Source organism: Syngnathus scovelli, chromosome 8 (assembly GCF_024217435.2).
Source record: "Syngnathus scovelli strain Florida chromosome 8, RoL_Ssco_1.2, whole genome shotgun sequence".
In the NCBI taxonomy this organism is placed as follows: domain Eukaryota; kingdom Metazoa; phylum Chordata; class Actinopteri; order Syngnathiformes; family Syngnathidae; genus Syngnathus; species Syngnathus scovelli.
Genome location: NC_090854.1, coordinates 1,365,796 through 1,381,321, shown reverse-complemented (window position 1 = coordinate 1,381,321; position 15,526 = coordinate 1,365,796). Strand labels below are relative to the sequence as shown.

Below are 15,526 nucleotides of genomic sequence, written 5' to 3'. Positions count from 1 at the left end.
CTTATAAACAGCCGATCCGCTCGGCGGGGGCTATTTTCGGCCACTTGGCTCGTGCGCACAGCCTCCCGGATGTGCCGGGCGGGTGCGCGAGCTCGCCGGCAGCTGGAAGTCGAATGAGGCGCCGCGACCACCTCCGCGGTGCTTACAAACAGCCGATCCGCTCGGCGGGGGCTATTTTCGGCCACTTGGCTCGTGCGCACGGCCTCCCGGATGTGCCGGGCGGGTGCGCGAGCTCGCCGGCCGCTGGAAGTCGAATGAGGCGCCGCGACCACCTCCGCGGTGCTTATAAACAGCCTATCCGCTCGGCGGGGGCTATTTTCGGCCACTTGGCTCGTGCGCACGGCCTCCCGGATGTGCCGGGCGGGTGCACGAGCTCGCCGGCCGCTGGAAGTCGAATGAGGCGCCGCGACCACCTCCGCGGTGCTTACAAACAGCCGATCCGCTCGGCGGGGGCTATTTTCGGCCACGTGGCTCGTGCGCACGGCCTCCCGGATGTGCCGGGCGGGTGCGCGAGCTCGCCGGCCGCTGGAAGTCGAATGAGGCGCCGCGACCACCTCCGCGGTGCTTATAAACAGCCGATCCGCTCGGCGCGGGCTATTTTCGGCCACTTGGCTCGTGCGCACGGCCTCCCGGATGTGCCGGGCGGGTGCGCGAGGTCGCCGGCCGCTGGAAGTCGAATGAGGCGCCGCGACCACCTCCGCGGTGCTTATAAAGTGCCGATCCGCTCGGCTTGGAGCTATTTCCGGCCTCCCGTTGGTGCCGGGCGGCGTGCGCTAGCTCGCCGGCCGCGATCTCCTCCGCGGTGCTTATAAACAGCCGATCCGCTCGGCGGGGGCTATTTTCGGCCACTTGGCTCGTGCGCACGGCCTCCCGGATGTGCCGGGCGGGTGCGCGAGCTCGCCGGCCGCTGGAAGTCGAATGAGGCGCCGCGACCACCTCCGCGGTGCTTATAAACCGCCGATCCGCTCGGTGGGGACTATTTTCGGCCACTTGGCTCGTGCGCACGGCCTCCCGGATGTGCCGGTCGGGTGCGCGAGCTCGCCGGCCGCTGGAAGTCGAATGAGGCGCCGCGACCACCTCCGCGGTTCTTATAAACAGCCGATCCGCTCGGCGGGAGCTATTTTCGGCCACTTGGCTCGTGCGCACGGCCTCCCGGATGTGCCGGGCGGGTGCGCGAGCTCGCCGGCCGCTGGAAGTCGAATGAGGCGCCGCGACCACCTCCGCGGTGCTTATAAACAGCCGATCCGCTCGGCGGGGGCTGTTTTCGGCCACTTGGCTCGTGCGCACGGCCTCCCGGATGTGCCGGGCGGGTGCGCGAGCTCGCCGGCCGCTGGAAGTCGAATGAGGCGCCGCGACCACCTCCGCGGTGCTTATAAACAGCCGATCCGCTCGGCGGGGGCTATTTTCGGCCACTTGGCTCGTGCGCACGGCCTCCCGGATGTGCCGGGCGGGTGCGCGAGCTCGCCGGCCGCTGGAAGTCGAATGAGGCGCCGCGACCACCTCCGCGGTGCTTACAAACAGCCGATCCGCTCGGCGGGGGCTATTTTCGGCCACTTGGCTCGTGCGCACGGCCTCCCGGATGTGCCGGGCGGGTGCGCGAGCTCGCCGGCCGCTGGAAGTCGAATGAGGCGCCGCGACCACCTCCGCGGTGCTTATAAACAGCCGATCCGCTCGGCGGGGGCTATTTTCGGCCACTTGGCTCGTGCGCACGGCCTCCCGGATGTGCCGGGCGGGTGCACGAGCTCGCCGGCCGCTGGAAGTCGAATGAGGCGCCGCGACCACCTCCGCGGTGCTTATAAACAGCCGATCCGCTCGGCGGGGGCTATTTTCGGCCACTTGGCTCGTGCGCACGGCCTCCCGGATGTGCCGGGCGGGTGCGCGAGCTCGCCGGCCGGTGGAAGTCGAATGAGGCGCCGCGACCACCTCCGCGGTGCTTATAAACAGCCGATCCGCTCGGCGGGGGCTATTTTCGGCCACTTGGCTCGTGCGCACGGCCTCCCGGATGTGCCGGGCGGGTGCGCGAGCTCGCCGGCCGCTGGAAGTCGAATGAGGCGCCGCGACCACCTCCGCGGTGCTTATAAACAGCCGATCCGCTCGGCGGGGGCTATTTTCGGCCACTTGGCTGATGCGCACGGCCTCCCGGATGTGCCGGGCGGGTGCGCGAGCTCGCCGGCCGCTGGAAGTCGAATGAGGCGCCGCGACCACCTCCGCGGTGCTTATAAACAGCCGATCCGCTCGGCGGGGGCTATTTTCGGCCACTTGGCTCGTGCGCACGGCCTCCCGGATGTGCCGGGCGGGTGCGCGAGCTCGCCGAACGCTGGAAGTCGAATGAGGCGCCGCGACCACCTCCGCGGTGCTTACAAACAGCCGATCCGCTCGGCGGGGGCTATTTTCGGCCACTTGGCTCGTGCGCACGGCCTCCCGGATGTGCCGGGCGGGTGCGCGAGGTCGCCGGCCCCTGGAAGTCGAATGAGGCGCCGCGACCACCTCCGCGGTGCTTATAAACAGCCGATCCGCTCGGCGGGGGCTATTTTCGGCCACTTGGCTCGTGCGCACGGCCTCCCGGATGTGCCGGGCGGGTGCGCGAGCTCGCCGGCCGCTGGAAGTCGAATGAGGCGCTGCGACCACCTCCGCGGTGCTTATAAACAGCCGATCCGCTCGGCGGGGGCTATTTTCGGCCACTTGGCTCGTGCGCAAGGCCTCCCGGATGTGCCGGGCGGGTGCGCGAGGTCGCCGGCCGCTGGAAGTCGAATGAGGCGCCGCGACCACCTCCGCGGTATTTATAAACAGCCGATCCGCTCGGCGGGGGCTATTTTCGGCCACTTGGCTCGTGCGCACGGCCTCCCGGATGTGCCGGGCGGGTGCGCGAGCTCGCCGGCCGCTGGAAGTCGAATGAGGCGCCGCGACCACCTCCGCGGTGCTTATAAACAGCCGATCCGCTCGGCGGGGGATATTTTCGGCCACTTAGCTCGTGCGCACGGCCTCCCGGATGTGCCGGGCGGGTGCGCGAGCTCGCCGGCCGCTGGAAGTCGAATGAGGCGCCGCGACCACCTCCGCGGTGCTTATAAACAGCCGATCCGCTCGGCGGGGGCTATTTTCGGCCACTTGGCTCGTGCGCACGGCCTCCCGGATGTGCCGGGCGGGTGCGCGAGCTCGCCGGCCGCTGGAAGTCGAATGAGGCGCCGCGACCACCTCCGCGGTGCTTATAAACAGCCGATCCGCTCGGCGGGGGCTATTTTCGGCCACTTGGCTCGTGCGCACGGCCTCCCGGATGTGCCGGGCGGGTGCGCGAGCTCGCCGGCCGCTGGAAGTCGAATGAGGCGCCGCGACCACCTCCGCGGTGCTTATAAACAGCCGATCCGCTCGGCGGGGGCTATTTTCGGCCACTTGGCTCGTGCGCACAGCCTCCCGGATGTGCCGGGCGGGTGCGCGAGCTCGCCGGCAGCTGGAAGTCGAATGAGGCGCCGCGACCACCTCCGCGGTGCTTACAAACAGCCGATCCGCTCGGCGGGGGCTATTTTCGGCCACTTGGCTCGTGCGCACGGCCTCCCGGATGTGCCGGGCGGGTGCGCGAGCTCGCCGGCCGCTGGAAGTCGAATGAGGCGCCGCGACCACCTCCGCGGTGCTTATAAACAGCCGATCCGCTCGGCGGGGGCTATTTTCGGCCACTTGGCTCGTGCGCACGGCCTCCCGGATGTGCCGGGCGGGTGCACGAGCTCGCCGGCCGCTGGAAGTCGAATGAGGCGCCGCGACCACCTCCGCGGTGCTTACAAACAGCCGATCCGCTCGGCGGGGGCTATTTTCGGCCACGTGGCTCGTGCGCACGGCCTCCCGGATGTGCCGGGCGGGTGCGCGAGCTCGCCGGCCGCTGGAAGTCGAATGAGGCGCCGCGACCACCTCCGCGGTGCTTATAAACAGCCGATCCGCTCGGCGGGGGCTATTTTCGGCCACTTGGTTCGTGCGCACGGCCTCCCGGATGTGCCGGGCGGGTGCGCGAGCTCGCCGGCCGCTGGAAGTCGAATGAGGCGCCGCGACCACCTCCGCGGTGCTTATAAACAGCCGATCCGCTCGGCGGGGGCTATTTTCGGCCACTTGGCTCGTGCGCACGGCCTCCCGGATGTGCCGGGCGGGTGCGCGAGCTCGCCGGCCGCTGGAAGTCGAATGAGGCGCCGCGACCACCTCCGCGGTGCTTACAAACAGCCGATCCGCTCGGCGGGGGCTATTTTCGGCCACTTGGCTCGTGCACACGGCCTCCCGGATGTGCCGGGCGGGTGCGCGAGCTCGCCGGCCGCTGGAAGTCGAATGAGGCGCCGCGACCACCTCCGCGGTGCTTATAAACAGCCGATCCGCTCGGCGGGGGCTATTTTCGGCCACTTGGCTCGTGCGCACGGCCTCCCGGATGTGCCGGGCGGGTGCGCGAGCTCGCCGGCCGCTGGAAGTCGAATGAGGCGCCGCGACCACCTCCGCGGTGCTTATAAACAGCCGATCCGCTCGGCGGGGGCTATTTTCGGCCACTTGGCTCGTGCGCACGGCCTCCCGGATGTGCCGGGCGGGTGCGCAAGCTCGCCGAACGCTGGAAGTCGAATGAGGCGCCGCGACCACCTCCGCGGTGCTTATAAACAGCCGATCCGCTCGGCGGGGGCTATTTTCGGCCACTTGGCTCGTGCGCACGGCCTCCCGGATGTGCCGGGCGGGTGCGCGAGCTCGCCGGCCGCTGGAAGTCGAATGAGGCGCCGCGACCACCTCCGCGGTGCTTATAAAGTGCCGATCCGCTCGGCGGGGGCTATTTTCGGCCACTTGGCTCGTGCGCACGGCCTCCCGGATGTGCCGGGCGGGTGCGCGAGCTCGCCGGCCGCTGGAAGTCCAATGAGGCGCCGCGACCACCTCCGCGGTGCTTATAAACAGCCGATCCGCTCGGCGGGGGCTATTTTCGGCCACTTGGCTCGTGCGCACGGCCTCCCGGATGTGCCGGGCGGGTGCGCGAGCTCGCCGGCCGCTGGAAGTCGAATGAGGCGCCGCGACCACCTCCGCGGTGCTTATAAACAGCCGATCCGCTCGGTGGGGGCTATTTTCGGCCACTTGGCTCGTGCGCACGGCCTCCCGGATGTGCCGGGCGGGTGCGCGAGCTCGCCGAACGCTGGAAGTCGAATGAGGCGCCGCGACCACCTCCGCGGTGCTTACAAACAGCCGATCCGCTCGGCGGGGGCTATTTTCGGCCACTTGGCTCGTGCGCACGTCCTCCCGGATGTGCCGGGCGGGTGCGCGAGGTCGCCGGCCGCTGGAAGTCGAATGAGGCGCCGCGACCACCTCCGCGGTGCTTATAAACAGCCGATCCGCTCGGCGGGGGCTATTTTCGGCCACTTGGCTCGTGCGCACGGCCTCCCGGATGTGCCGGGCGGGTGCGCGAGCTCGCCGGCCGCTGGAAGTCGAATGAGGCGCCGCAACCACCTCCGCGGTGCTTATAGACAGCCGATCCGCTCGGCGGGGGCTATTTTCGGCCACTTGGCTCGTGCGCACGGCCTCCCGGATGTGCCGGGCGGGTGCGCGAGCTCGCCGGCCGCTGGAAGTCGAATGAGGCGCCGCGACCACCTCCGCGGTGCTTATAAACAGCCGATTCGCTCGGCGGGGGATATTTTCGGCCACTTAGCTCGTGCGCACGGCCTCCCGGATGTGCCGGGCGGGTGCGCGAGCTCGCCGGCCGCTGGAAGTCGAATGAGGCGCCGCGACCACCTCCGCGGTGCTTATAAACAGCCGATCCGCTCGGCGGGGGCTATTTTCGGCCACTTGGCTCGTGCGCACGGCCTCCCGGATGTGCCGGGCGGGTGCGCGAGCTCGCCGGCCGCTGGAAGTCGAATGAGGCGCCGCGACCACCTCCGCGGTGCTTATAAACCGCCGATCCGCTCGGCGGGGGCTATTTTCGGCCACTTGGCTCGTGCGCACGGCCTCCCGGATGTGCCGGGCGGGTGCGCGAGCTCGCCGGCCGCTGGAAGTCGAATGAGGCGCCGCGACCACCTCCGCGGTGCTTATAAACAGCCGATCCGCTCGGCGGGGGCTATTTTCGGCCACTTGGCTCGTGCGCACGGCCTCCCGGATGTGCCGGGCGGGTGCGCGAGCTCGCCGGCCGCTGGAAGTCGAATGAGGCGCCGCGACCACCTCCGCGGTGCTTATAAACAGCCGATCCGCTCGGCGGGGGCTATTTTCGGCCACTTGGCTCGTGCGCACGGCCTCCCGGATGTGCCGGGCGGGTGCGCGTGCTCGCCGGCCGCTGGAAGTCGAATGAGGCGCCGCGACCACCTCCGCGGTGCTTATAAACAGCCGATCCGCTCGGCGGGGGCTATTTTCGGCCACTTGGCTCGTGCGCACGGCCTCCCGGATGTGCCGGGCGGGTGCGCGAGCTCGCCGGCCGCTGGAAGTCGAATGAGGCGCCGCGACCACCTCCGCGGTGCTTATAAACAGCCGATCCGCTCGGCGGGGGCTATTTTCGGCCACTTGGCTCGTGCGCACGGCCTCCCGGATGTGCCGGGCGGGTGCGCGAGCTCGCCGGCCGCTGGAAGTCGAATGAGGCGCCGCGACCACCTCCGCGGTGCTTATAAACAGCCGATCCGCTCGGCGGGGGCTATTTTCGGCCACTTGGCTCGTGCGCACGGCCTCCCGGATGTGCCGGGCGGGTGCGCGAGCTCGCCGGCCGCTGGAAGTCGAATGAGGCGCCGCGACCACCTCCGCGGTGCTTATAAACAGCCGATCCGCTCGGCGGGGGCTATTTTCGGCCACTTGGCTCGTGCGCACAGCCTCCCGGATGTGCCGGGCGGGTGCGCGAGCTCGCCGGCAGCTGGAAGTCGAATGAGGCGCCGCGACCACCTCCGCGGTGCTTACAAACAGCCGATCCGCTCGGCGGGGGCTATTTTCGGCCACTTGGCTCGTGCGCACGGCCTCCCGGATGTGCCGGGCGGGTGCGCGAGCTCGCCGGCCGCTGGAAGTCGAATGAGGCGCCGCGACCACCTCCGCGGTGCTTATAAACAGCCGATCCGCTCGGCGGGGGCTATTTTCGGCCACTTGGCTCGTGCGCACGGCCTCCCGGATGTGCCGGGCGGGTGCACGAGCTCGCCGGCCGCTGGAAGTCGAATGAGGCGCCGCGACCACCTCCGCGGTGCTTACAAACAGCCGATCCGCTCGGCGGGGGCTATTTTCGGCCACGTGGCTCGTGCGCACGGCCTCCCGGATGTGCCGGGCGGGTGCGCGAGCTCGCCGGCCGCTGGAAGTCGAATGAGGCGCCGCGACCACCTCCGCGGTGCTTATAAACAGCCGATCCGCTCGGCGCGGGCTATTTTCGGCCACTTGGCTCGTGCGCACGGCCTCCCGGATGTGCCGGGCGGGTGCGCGAGGTCGCCGGCCGCTGGAAGTCGAATGAGGCGCCGCGACCACCTCCGCGGTGCTTATAAAGTGCCGATCCGCTCGGCTTGGAGCTATTTCCGGCCTCCCGTTGGTGCCGGGCGGCGTGCGCTAGCTCGCCGGCCGCGATCTCCTCCGCGGTGCTTATAAACAGCCGATCCGCTCGGCGGGGGCTATTTTCGGCCACTTGGCTCGTGCGCACGGCCTCCCGGATGTGCCGGGCGGGTGCGCGAGCTCGCCGGCCGCTGGAAGTCGAATGAGGCGCCGCGACCACCTCCGCGGTGCTTATAAACCGCCGATCCGCTCGGTGGGGACTATTTTCGGCCACTTGGCTCGTGCGCACGGCCTCCCGGATGTGCCGGTCGGGTGCGCGAGCTCGCCGGCCGCTGGAAGTCGAATGAGGCGCCGCGACCACCTCCGCGGTTCTTATAAACAGCCGATCCGCTCGGCGGGAGCTATTTTCGGCCACTTGGCTCGTGCGCACGGCCTCCCGGATGTGCCGGGCGGGTGCGCGAGCTCGCCGGCCGCTGGAAGTCGAATGAGGCGCCGCGACCACCTCCGCGGTGCTTATAAACAGCCGATCCGCTCGGCGGGGGCTGTTTTCGGCCACTTGGCTCGTGCGCACGGCCTCCCGGATGTGCCGGGCGGGTGCGCGAGCTCGCCGGCCGCTGGAAGTCGAATGAGGCGCCGCGACCACCTCCGCGGTGCTTATAAACAGCCGATCCACTCGGCGGGGGCTATTTTCGGCCACTTGGCTCGTGCGCACGGCCTCCCGGATGTGCCGGGCGGGTGCGCGAGCTCGCCGGCCGCTGGAAGTCGAATGAGGCGCCGCGACCACCTCCGCGGTGCTTACAAACAGCCGATCCGCTCGGCGGGGGCTATTTTCGGCCACTTGGCTCGTGCGCACGGCCTCCCGGATGTGCCGGGCGGGTGCGCGAGCTCGCCGGCCGCTGGAAGTCGAATGAGGCGCCGCGACCACCTCCGCGGTGCTTATAAACAGCCGATCCGCTCGGCGGGGGCTATTTTCGGCCACTTGGCTCGTGCGCACGGCCTCCCGGATGTGCCGGGCGGGTGCGCGAGCTCGCCGGCCGCTGGAAGTCGAATGAGGCGCCGCGACCACCTCCGCGGTACTTACAAACAGCCGATCCGCTCGGCGGGGGCTATTTTCGGCCACGTGGCTCGTGCGCACGGCCTCCCGGATGTGCCGGGCGGGTGCACGAGCTCGCCGGCCGCTGGAAGTCGAATGAGGCGCCGCGACCACCTCCGCGGTGCTTATAAACAGCCGATCCGCTCGGCGGGGGCTATTTTCGGCCACTTGGCTCGTGCGCACGGCCTCCCGGATGTGCCGGGCGGGTGCGCGAGCTCGCCGGCCGCTGGAAGTCGAATGAGGCGCCGCGACCACCTCCGCGGTGCTTATAAACAGCCGATCCGCTCGGCGGGGGCTATTTTCGGCCACTTGGCTCGTGCGCACGGCCTCCCGGATGTGCCGGGCGGGTGCGCGAGCTCGCCGGCCGCTGGAAGTCCAATGAGGCGCCGCGATCTCCTCCGCGGTGCTTATAAAGTGCCGATCCGCTCGGCTTGGAGCTATTTCCGGCCTCCCGTTGGTGCCGGGCGGCGTGCGCGAGCTCGCCGGCCGCGATCTCCTCCGCGGTGCTTATAAACAGCCGCATGCGCACGGCCTCCCGGAATTTGAACACATTTCGTCAATAAATTTCGCATATTCAATTTTGAAGTTTAATATAATGCAACAATTGAGCTCGACTTATACAAAGGATATATCATAAAATCGTAAATTTCCGTCGAATTTTAGGGGGTCGACTTATACACCGAGTCGACCTGTACACCGGCAAATACGGTAAATACGATTAAATAAAATGATACGACTGGCATAAAAACAAATATAAACCACATAAAAATAAAAGTCACCATTACGTTGAATTATTGGGAGCACCGAGCTTGTTTCTCAGAAACGAGCCGGTCCCATCCAGGCGTAATCGGAGACAATGAAACCCGAAGTGGTTAAGGTTTGTCTTTTAATGCAGGATGCTTGGTCTCCATGTGCCGAAGCAGTTTTGAAGGCTTCATTGGCTCGCGCGCTAGTTTCAGGGGCGATTGTGTCTATAAAATGCAAAATGTTGGGTCACCTCACGGCTTACGGCCATACTACCCTGAGAACGCCCGATCTCGTCCGATCTCGGAAGCTAAGCAGGGTCGGGCCTGGTTAGTACTTGGATGGGAGACCGCCTGGGAATACCAGGTGCTGTAAGCTTTTTCTTTTTCTTATGTGCACTTCAATCGTTTAAGAAACTATTTTTTACAACACCCATCACGAATGGCATCCGGAAACAGCAAGCCTAATTTAAACTCCGACATTGAAACTATAACACGAGTTTGAAAGCTATATTATGTGGTGACATCCACAGCATTGTAGTTAAATTTTTTACCGCTAGAGAGCAGACTATGTACAGTGAGCATGGCTCCCTGTGAACTCAAAGCAGCAGGCTTGACTTGTAAAAGAACCCAACACAACACTTCCATGAAGTGTTTTTAAACTTTTCAAGGCATTTATTTTGATTCAGCAAAATGCAGGTCGCAACGGCAAATTCGTGCTACCGCATAAAAAGCTGTCAATAACTTTTCATGATAGCCATGTTTCCAGAAAAGACCAAAAGCCTTGGAAGAAAGCCTGTTTCGGCCCTGGTTGTAAAAAAAACCAAAAAAAAACAAAAGGGAAGGGTGACCGTCCGGGAATACCAGGTGCTGAAAGCCTTTTTTTTTTTTTTTTCCCCACGTCAATTGTGAAAGGAAACTTTTACCACAGCTATCAAGTCCCGCCGCTGCTTGGCATGGTTTCAGGGGCGATTGTGTCTATAAAATGAAAAATGCTGAGCGGTCTCACAGCTTACGGCCATACTACCCTGAGAGCGCCCGATCTCGTCCGATCTCGGAGGCTAAGCAGGGTCGGGCCTGGTTAGTACTTGGATGGGAGACCGCCTGGGAATACCAGTTACCGTAAGCTTTTTTTTTTTTTTTTCTTATGTGCACTTCAATCGTTTAAGCCAAGAACTTTTTACAGCACCCATCACGAATGGCATTCGGAAACTGCAAGCCTAGTTTGAACTCCAACACTGAAACTACAACACGAGTTTAAAACCTACATTGTGTGGCGACAGCCATAGCATTGCAGTTCACGTTTTTACCGCTAGAGGACAGACTATGTACAGTGAATAAAGAGCATGGCTCCCTGTGAACTCAAAGCAGCAGTCTTTACTTGTAAAAGAACCCAGCACAACACATTGCGCTTCCATGTAGTGTTTTTACCTTTTTCATGACATTTATTTTGATACAGCCAAATGCAGGTTTTGTGCACTTCACTTTTCCGTTGGGCATTCGCGTAGAACCCTATTCCAGTTACGGCCAGATTCTTTTAGACTAGTGGTCCCCAACCTTTCTTGCGCCACGGACCGGCTACGCGTCAGAAATACTTTTGCGGACCTGCCTTTATATATATAAATAAACAATAAATCTATATAAATAAATACTACATTTATAATAAATATATATACCGTATTTGCCGGTGTATTGGTCGACCTTTTTCGATCCAAAATCGACCGAAAAAAATCGACCTCGACTTATACACCGAGTCATAAAATTTAACTTCGTATTCATCGCTTCAAATGTGATGGTAACCAAGGCCGTTTCTCATGCATCTCATTGTGCGTTGCACTTAGAAAATTTGAACCGGGCGGCGTGCGCGAGACCGCGGCCCGCTGGAAGTCGAATGAGGCGCCGCGACCACCTCCGCGGTGCTTATAAACAGCCGATCCGCTCGGCGGGGGCTATTTTCGGCCACTTGGCTCGTGCGCACGGCCTCCCGGATGTGCCGGGCGGGTGCGCGAGCTCGCCGGCCGCTGGAAGTCGAATGAGGCGCCGCGACCACCTCCGCGGTGCTTATAAACCGCCGATCCGCTCGGTGGGGACTATTTTCGGCCACTTGGCTCGTGCGCACGGCCTCCCGGATGTGCCGGTCGGGTGCGCGAGCTCGCCGGCCGCTGGAAGTCGAATGAGCCGCCGCGACCACCTCCGCGGTTCTTATAAACAGCCGATCCGCTCGGCGGGAGCTATTTTCGGCCACTTGGCTCGTGCGCACGGCCTCCCGGATGTGCCGGGCGGGTGCGCGAGCTCGCCGGCCGCTGGAAGTCGAATGAGGCGCCGCGACCACCTCCGCGGTGCTTATAAACAGCCGATCCGCTCGGCGGGGGCTGTTTTCGGCCACTTGGCTCGTGCGCACGGCCTCCCGGATGTGCCGGGCGGGTGCGCGAGCTCGCCGGCCGCTGGAAGTCGAATGAGGCGCCGCGACCACCTCCGCGGTGCTTATAAACAGCCGATCCGCTCGGCGGGGGCTATTTTCGGCCACTTGGCTCGTGCGCACGGCCTCCCGGATGTGCCGGGCGGGTGCGCGAGCTCGCCGGCCGCTGGAAGTCGAATGAGGCGCCGCGACCACCTCCGCGGTGCTTACAAACAGCCGATCCGCTCGGCGGGGGCTATTTTCGGCCACTTGGCTCGTGCGCACGGCCTCCCGGATGTGCCGGGCGGGTGCGCGAGCTCGCCGGCCGCTGGAAGTCGAATGAGGCGCCGCGACCACCTCCGCGGTGCTTATAAACAGCCGATCCGCTCGGCGGGGGCTATTTTCGGCCACTTGGCTCGTGCGCACGGCCTCCCGGATGTGCCGGGCGGGTGCACGAGCTCGCCGGCCGCTGGAAGTCGAATGAGGCGCCGCGACCACCTCCGCGGTGCTTATAAACAGCCGATCCGCTCGGCGGGGGCTATTTTCGGCCACTTGGCTCGTGCGCACGGCCTCCCGGATGTGCCGGGCGGGTGCGCGAGCTCGCCGGCCGGTGGAAGTCGAATGAGGCGCCGCGACCACCTCCGCGGTGCTTATAAACAGCCGATCCGCTCGGCGGGGGCTATTTTCGGCCACTTGGCTCGTGCGCACGGCCTCCCGGATGTGCCGGGCGGGTGCGCGAGCTCGCCGGCCGCTGGAAGTCGAATGAGGCGCCGCGACCACCTCCGCGGTGCTTATAAACAGCCGATCCGCTCGGCGGGGGCTATTTTCGGCCACTTGGCTGATGCGCACGGCCTCCCGGATGTGCCGGGCGGGTGCGCGAGCTCGCCGGCCGCTGGAAGTCGAATGAGGCGCCGCGACCACCTCCGCGGTGCTTATAAACAGCCGATCCGCTCGGCGGGGGCTATTTTCGGCCACTTGGCTCGTGCGCACGGCCTCCCGGATGTGCCGGGCGGGTGCGCGAGCTCGCCGAACGCTGGAAGTCGAATGAGGCGCCGCGACCACCTCCGCGGTGCTTACAAACAGCCGATCCGCTCGGCGGGGGCTATTTTCGGCCACTTGGCTCGTGCGCACGGCCTCCCGGATGTGCCGGGCGGGTGCGCGAGGTCGCCGGCCCCTGGAAGTCGAATGAGGCGCCGCGACCACCTCCGCGGTGCTTATAAACAGCCGATCCGCTCGGCGGGGGCTATTTTCGGCCACTTGGCTCGTGCGCACGGCCTCCCGGATGTGCCGGGCGGGTGCGCGAGCTCGCCGAACGCTGGAAGTCGAATGAGGCGCCGCGACCACCTCCGCGGTGCTTACAAACAGCCGATCCGCTCGGCGGGGGCTATTTTCGGCCACTTGGCTCGTGCGCACGGCCTCCCGGATGTGCCGGGCGGGTGCGCGAGGTCGCCGGCCCCTGGAAGTCGAATGAGGCGCCGCGACCACCTCCGCGGTGCTTATAAACAGCCGATCCGCTCGGCGGGGGCTATTTTCGGCCACTTGGCTCGTGCGCACGGCCTCCCGGATGTGCCGGGCGGGTGCGCGAGCTCGCCGGCCGCTGGAAGTCGAATGAGGCGCCGCGACCACCTCCGCGGTGCTTATAAACAGCCGATCCGCTCGGCGGGGGCTATTTTCGGCCACTTGGCTCGTGCGCACGGCCTCCCGGATGTGCCGGGCGGGTGCGCGAGCTCGCCGGCCGCTGGAAGTCGAATGAGGCGCCGCGACCACCTCCGCGGTACTTATAAACAGCCGATCCGCTCGGCGGGGGCTATTTTCGGCCACTTGGCTCGTGCGCACGGCCTCCCGGATGTGCCGGGCGGGTGCGCGAGCTCGCCGGCCGCTGGAAGTCGAATGAGGCGCCGCGACCACCTCCGCGGTGCTTATAAACAGCCGATCCGCTCGGCGGGGGCTATTTTCGGCCACTTGGCTCGTGCGCACGGCCTCCCGGATGTGCCGGGCGGGTGCGCGAGCTCGCCGGCCGCTGGAAGTCGAATGAGGCGCCGCGACCACCTCCGCGGTGCTTATAAACAGCCGATCCGCTCGGCGGGGGCTATTTTCGGCCACTTGGCTCGTGCGCACAGCCTCCCGGATGTGCCGGGCGGGTGCGCGAGCTCGCCGGCAGCTGGAAGTCGAATGAGGCGCCGCGACCACCTCCGCGGTGCTTACAAACAGCCGATCCGCTCGGCGGGGGCTATTTTCGGCCACTTGGCTCGTGCGCACGGCCTCCCGGATGTGCCGGGCGGGTGCGCGAGCTCGCCGGCCGCTGGAAGTCGAATGAGGCGCCGCGACCACCTCCGCGGTGCTTATAAACAGCCGATCCGCTCGGCGGGGGCTATTTTCGGCCACTTGGCTCGTGCGCACGGCCTCCCGGATGTGCCGGGCGGGTGCACGAGCTCGCCGGCCGCTGGAAGTCGAATGAGGCGCCGCGACCACCTCCGCGGTGCTTACAAACAGCCGATCCGCTCGGCGGGGGCTATTTTCGGCCACGTGGCTCGTGCGCACGGCCTCCCGGATGTGCCGGGCGGGTGCGCGAGCTCGCCGGCCGCTGGAAGTCGAATGAGGCGCCGCGACCACCTCCGCGGTGCTTATAAACAGCCGATCCGCTCGGCGGGGGCTATTTTCGGCCACTTGGCTCGTGCGCACGGCCTCCCGGATGTGCCGGGCGGGTGCGCGAGCTCGCCGGCCGCTGGAAGTCGAATGAGGCGCCGCGACCACCTCCGCGGTGCTTATAAACAGCCGATCCGCTCGGCGGGGGCTATTTTCGGCCACTTGGCTCGTGCGCACGGCCTCCCGGATGTGCCGGGCGGGTGCGCGAGCTCGCCGGCCGCTGGAAGTCGAATGAGGCGCCGCGACCACCTCCGCGGTGCTTACAAACAGCCGATCCGCTCGGCGGGGGCTATTTTCGGCCACTTGGCTCGTGCACACGGCCTCCCGGATGTGCCGGGCGGGTGCGCGAGCTCGCCGGCCGCTGGAAGTCGAATGAGGCGCCGCGACCACCTCCGCGGTGCTTATAAACAGCCGATCCGCTCGGCGGGGGCTATTTTCGGCCACTTGGCTCGTGCGCACGGCCTCCCGGATGTGCCGGGCGGGTGCGCGAGCTCGCCGGCCGCTGGAAGTCGAATGAGGCGCCGCGACCACCTCCGCGGTGCTTATAAACAGCCGATCCGCTCGGCGGGGGCTATTTTCGGCCACTTGGCTCGTGCGCACGGCCTCCCGGATGTGCCGGGCGGGTGCGCAAGCTCGCCGAACGCTGGAAGTCGAATGAGGCGCCGCGACCACCTCCGCGGTGCTTATAAACAGCCGATCCGCTCGGCGGGGGCTATTTTCGGCCACTTGGCTCGTGCGCACGGCCTCCCGGATGTGCCGGGCGGGTGCGCGAGCTCGCCGGCCGCTGGAAGTCGAATGAGGCGCCGCGACCACCTCCGCGGTGCTTATAAAGTGCCGATCCGCTCGGCGGGGGCTATTTTCGGCCACTTGGCTCGTGCGCACGGCCTCCCGGATGTGCCGGGCGGGTGCGCGAGCTCGCCGGCCGCTGGAAGTCCAATGAGGCGCCGCGACCACCTCCGCGGTGCTTATAAACAGCCGATCCGCTCGGCGGGGGCTATTTTCGGCCACTTGGCTCGTGCGCACGGCCTCCCGGATGTGCCGGGCGGGTGCGCGAGCTCGCCGGCCGCTGGAAGTCGAATGAGGCGCCGCGACCACCTCCGCGGTGCTTATAAACAGCCGATCCGCTCGGTGGGGGCTATTTTCGGCCACTTGGCTCGTGCGCACGGCCTCCCGGATGTGCCGGGCGGGTGCGCGAGCTCGCCG

The 15,526-nt window shown here is 66.2% G+C and overlaps 2 non-coding genes across 2 annotated transcripts; both read left to right on the top strand.

Moving 5' to 3' along the window:
• The first annotated feature begins 9,539 nt into the window (after positions 1–9,539).
• On the top strand, positions 9,540–9,658 carry LOC125974412 (5S ribosomal RNA). The gene has a single exon (XR_007483531.1). It is a non-coding gene; the product is annotated as a 5S ribosomal RNA (ribosomal RNA).
• Positions 9,659–10,289: 631 nt separating this feature from the next.
• LOC125974289 (5S ribosomal RNA) lies at positions 10,290–10,408 on the top strand. The gene has a single exon (XR_007483460.1). It is a non-coding gene; the product is annotated as a 5S ribosomal RNA (ribosomal RNA).
• The last annotated feature ends 5,118 nt before the right edge of the window (positions 10,409–15,526 follow it).